This window comes from Lynx canadensis, chromosome D1, assembly GCF_007474595.2.
Source record: "Lynx canadensis isolate LIC74 chromosome D1, mLynCan4.pri.v2, whole genome shotgun sequence".
NCBI lineage: Eukaryota > Metazoa > Chordata > Mammalia > Carnivora > Felidae > Lynx > Lynx canadensis.
The window spans coordinates 51032493-51038178 of record NC_044312.2 but is presented as its reverse complement, the minus strand read 5'-3'; the positions used below and the strand labels follow the sequence as shown (position 1 = coordinate 51038178).

The 5686-nt window shown below is 37.3% G+C and overlaps 1 pseudogene; it reads left to right on the top strand.

Annotated features, from left to right (window-relative positions):
• Nucleotides 1-3257: 3257 nt before the first annotated feature.
• LOC115526236 lies at nucleotides 3258-3865 on the top strand (annotated as a pseudogene).
• Nucleotides 3866-5686: the final 1821 nt, after the last annotated feature.

The window sequence follows — 5686 nt, the reverse complement described above, 5'->3', positions numbered from 1 at the left end:
CTTGCTTTCTCCATACTGACCACATATCTCTTGGTGTCACCTCAACCCCAGACTCCTATTGAGCCAAGAACAGTCAGTTGTACATGCTCTCCCACACCCAATGTCCCATAGCTCAACTTCCAAGAGGGCTGTCTCACTCCCTGCCTTCTTGCCCTAACTGTTCTATCTGCTAGCCATCTTCTTTTTTTATTGACTGACTTCTAAATCTTCGTTTGTCTTTCAAACACTCCTCTCAGAAACACCTTCTCTGCAAACCCTCTCTAGCTTTAGATTTATATCACACTGGGATGCCTATTCACCATTCATTCTCTGCTTTTGCCTTCCTAACACAACACCCATTTTGTCCTCTTCAAATTCTAGTTTCTTTGATTGCCATTCCTTGTTATTTCAGGATGAGGATGTTTGAGACAGAGGTCGAGGGAGAGATCTCATCTGAGAAGGTGCTATTCTACATCCACTTATCATGAGGTGCACTGGTCTGGACTACTGGAATCAGAGACCTGGATCCAATCTCAACTGTACTATTTACTGGCAGTGCAGTCTCTAACAAGTTTACTTTCCTGAGTTCTAGTTTTCCAGTATTATAATTAAGATTATAATGTCTCTTTTATAAGATTATTATAAAAGGTAATTTTTATGAAAGGCCTAGAATAGCTCTTGGCTCATCAAAAGAAAGGGATATTATATATGGAAGTATACATAACCACTCTTCTGTGTAGAATACTACACAATATTTTCAATAAAAACCCTAAGTCTTTTACATCTTGCAGCTATACTTTGTTCATCAATCTGTAAATTGCTGTTTAGTCATTTATGTATATGATATATAGACAGATACAAAATTATACCATATATATATGTAATTACATATAAAGAGATATATAAACATATATATATATATATTTGGATATATGTGGTCATGTTTTTCCCCCTTCTCTCTCTATAAATATATATATTTATCTCTCTATGAATATATATATATAAATATAAATATTTAATTTAATTATTATATTTAATTTAATTTATAAATTATATTTATAAATATTATAAATAATTATAATAAATTAATATAAATTAATTTAATTTAATTAATATATATAAATATAAATATTTAATTTAATATATAAATATTTATATTTATATTTATATGACCAGAAGATGAAGATGGTAGGTAGAAGTTCAGTGTAGTATATAAAATTCCAGCTCTGGATGGATGGGGGTTGAATTCCAATTATCTATGGCATCTCTTAGTAGCATGGCCTAAGCAAGCAACTTAAGACTTCTGAACCTCGATTTCTTTGTTGAAAGTTTAAGAAAATAGAATCTACCAGTACAAGTTATTTCTAGGATTGAAGGTTACCATCTACATGCAATGTGCCTGCATGTGTATGTGGGTGTGTGTGGTATGTATTTCCCCTAGGAACAACAGTTCAGTATTCACTAATTCAGTGTTTGTGAAGGCTTCATATAGCTACCACAAACAATAAGAATTAAATATATATATACATTATGTATATGAATATATATTGTATTATGTATATATATATTGCATTATGTATATATATGTTACATATACATATAATGCACACACACACACATATATATGTAATGTGCATATATATCTACACATTTATTGCCTTGAGGATCTAATTTACCATTGTATACACCACTGCACTCTGTCAATAACTATTGTTTAGCAAGGATTCAGTTCATTTTTGCAGAAGAAAGCAAAGGAAAAATAGAGGTATGGAGAGAAGAAAAGACATCAGGGACTGAATGGAAGGTGACTGCGTGCAAGACGGTTCTGAAACTCATCACAAGGTTGACATGTGGCTAATGACTCTTTTCCCATCAAAATTTGACTGCCAGGTTTTCATGGAATGTTCCTCTGTAATACCTTTCATGGTTGGTGCCCTTACTCCCTGCCACTTCCCCTGAATGCCAAATATACCTACACATGCTTTCATTTTTCTTCTTAAAATATTTGCCACCATTTATAGCATCACCTTCTTTGTCTCGGTCATCCTTTTTTCCAGTTATGACAAGCTCTTGCTAAATCTGTAAATGAGCTCAGAGGCTTCCTTCCTTTAGGATAATTCTTCATCTTTCTCCCTCTACTTTGCACTTCATGCTGGAATTGCTTGTGCCCTGTCTACATATTATTTTTCTTTTCAAGCAAGCTGAGCAAGAGACCAAAGGAACAATTTAACAAGAAAAAGTAAAGCTATTTGGTGATATATGAGAAAATTTTGACAAAAAGTGATAGTAATAATAATTCCATGAGTAAATGACAGCTACAAGCTAGGCATCTTATTAGACCTTTTATATACTTTTATGGGCTGAACTGTGCTCCCACAAAATTCATATGTCGAAGTCCTAACCTCTAGTACTTCAAAATGTGACAGTATTTGGAGATAGAGCCTTTAAAGAGGTAATTAAGGTAAAATGAGGTTGTAAGGATAGGCTCTAACCTAAATGACTCATGTCTTTATAGGAAGAGGAGATTAGGACACAGATGTGCACAGAGAAAAGACCAGGGAAGACAGATGGGGATAATGGCCATTTAAAAGCCAAAGAGAGGTATCTTAGAAGAAATCAACTCTGCTGACACCTTGATCTTAGAATTCTAGTCTCCAGAACTATGAGGAAATAAATTTCTCTTGTTTAAGCCCCCAGGCTGTGGTACTTTGTTACAGCAACCCTAGAAACTAATACATACACTTCATTTTATTTGCTTCCCACAGCATCCCATAAAGAACAAATAAGTATCACTCTCCCCTTTTTATACATGGTGAGAGGAAGGCTCAAAAATAACATTTGAAGGATGCCATTTGAAGTGGAAAATCAACCCACTGATGAACGTGATTAAATAGAAACTAGAAGCAAAAATAATCTGAAGCAATAGGTTTGTAGGCTGATCCTCATACATTAAATATGGTTTCTAGTTCCCTATGTTATTTACTTAACTGGTTTTGTCCATTTTGTGCCACGCTTTGTGATATGTGCTGAGGATTCAGAGAGAAAACAGTTCTTGCCCCCCAGAAGCCCATGGCTTTTTAGAGAAGATCCGCACAAAATTCATTCATTAATTCAATATGTTTTACTGGATATATTCACTACATCTAACTGCCACAAGTCTAGACACAGACATGATCAACTCTGCTGAGCATCAAGGAAAGCCTTGTAAGCAGACAGGCGGGCCTGCAGTCCTGTGGTGGTGCTCCCCGAATTCTTATGTCCCTGCCAGCACCTTCTGGATGGCTTCCCAGAACCACAACCCAGCCTCCACCAGCATCACTGCTTGCTGCCCACAAAGAAGCCAAGCCCAGCCAGGGCACTGGCCACTCCATGGGCAAGAGGCTACAGCAGGAGCTGATGACCCTGATGATGTCTGGCAACACAGGAATTCCTGTCTTCCCTGAATCAGACAATCATTTTAAGTGGACAGAGGCCATCCATGGAGCAGCTGACAGAGTATATGAAGATCTGAGGTATAAGCTTTTCTTGGAGTTTCCAGTGGCTAACCTTAAAATGCACCCACAGTGCACTTCCTCACACCCTGCTACCACCCCACTGTGCACACCTGGGGTAACATCTGCTTAACATCCTGAAGGACAAGTGGGCCACCCTGTATGATTGTCAGGATCCTCCTGCTGTCCATACAGAGCCTGCTAGGAGAACCCAACATTGATAGCCCTTTGAACATACAAGCTGCTGAGCCCTGAAAAAAAAGCCCACAACCTTTAAAAAGTATCTGCAAGAAACCTGCTCAAAGCAGGTCTCCAGACAAGAACGCTGTCTTATCCAGCCTCTCTCCTTGTGTTGTCTTTTTAGTTTTCCCTTAGATGGTCTGCCCTTTCCTTGATTTCTGCATAGGACTGTATCTTAACCTGTAGTGTCATTTTTGTTTTCTGTTTTTTTGTTTTTTGTGTTTTTTTTAATTAAGTCTCTGATTGAGTCCTTATGATAAATACATTAAATGAATACATTTTGGGATTTTTACAAAAATCAAAGGTCTTAAAACAATGACTCATCTGAGGCCTGAAGTATGAGGTGATAAGACAGAACAATGGCTGATGGCTTCTCAAATGGAAACAAGGACCTATGCTACTGTTTAGTCACTAGCTGGGCAAAAAAGCAGATAAACAGAGCAAGGTGAACTGAGGCACTCCTGAGCCATTTCAGTTTTCATCCAGACTAGCCTTGCTCTGACATGTTGCTCCCCTGAACACAGCATGGCTACTGCTTCCAGCAGAGTTACCTGCAAATAGTGGAAACCCTGTCAATCCTGATGATAGACTGACTAACTGAACAACTGGTTTATACTTGCCCATTTATTTTTAATCTGAGCTGATAATGCTACCAAGCTCTTCCCTTGGGAATGTATATGAAGATAAATGAGGTAATTTATGCCATAGGGTTCTGAACTCCTTAGAAGAAAAATGTTACAATAAATTTACAGTTATATTATATATTCTTTAATAAATATTTGATTGGATGTGCATAGAATATCTATGATCCCTTAAGAGATTTAGAGGAAAATAGCCAAGAAAAGACCTATAAGCCTTAAACTGCCAAAACCCCAGAAGATGATTTAAGCAATGCAATAAGTAAGTAGGTTGACCTATTTCTCATTTTAAGGGCAGAAATAAAATTACCATTCCTATGTAGGAAAAGGCTTCTTCCCACGGCGAGTATGAGCAATATTAACACCAAGCTTTCTCTTTCTTTAGAAACACTTCTAAGTTAGGTTTAGAATGAAAGAAGCTCAGACAAATACAAAAATACAACCATGAAAATTAATTACAGTAGCAGGTCCTTGACTAACCAATCTAGTCCCTTTTATGCTGTCCCTCAGTCAAGGTACACTGTGGAGAAAGCAAGGGCCTTGAAGTCATAATGACTGGTGTTCCACTCCTTTCTCTTCCAATTATAGGCCTCTGACCTTGGACAAGTGAGTGACACTCTCTGTGCTTTCATTTGCTCATCCATAAAATAAAGACATTAATAGGCAATGTGAAGATTTGCTGTGAATACCCAATAAGATAATTTTTTTTCAAATACCTAGAACTCCAGCCAAGGTATAGCAGATGGTTGCCAAATGTTATATATTGTGCTTTCCACCAAATGTGTGGTTTCTAATAGCCATGGCATTAGACTAAATTTTAGGACTTTAATGATGATATATTAAACAGTAATTATATTATCTTATTTAATCCCGAATAACCTTCTATAGTATTGATACTAGTACCATTACTATTTTACAGATGAGAAAACTAAGCTTTAGAGAGGTTAATGGAAAATTTAAGAAGGGGAGGGGGCCCTGAATGGCTCAGCTGTTTGAGTGTCCAACTCTTGATTTCAGTTCAGATAATGATCCCAGGATCGTGGGATCAAGTCCCACACTGGACTCTGTACTGAGCATGGAGCATGCTTGAGATTCTCTCTCTCCCCCACCCCCTTGCCCCTCTTCCCAGCTTGTGTGCGTGCTCTCTCTCTCTCTCTCAAATAACAAATAAACAAACAAACAAATAAAATAAAGAGCTTAACGAACTTACCAGATTCAGAATGTTAATAAATGGCACACGATGGACTTCACACTAGTACAGTACAGAAGAAACTACTTTAAAATCACCACCAGAGGCAACTGTGTGTGTGTGTGTCAGTGTGAGTGTGAGTGTGAATG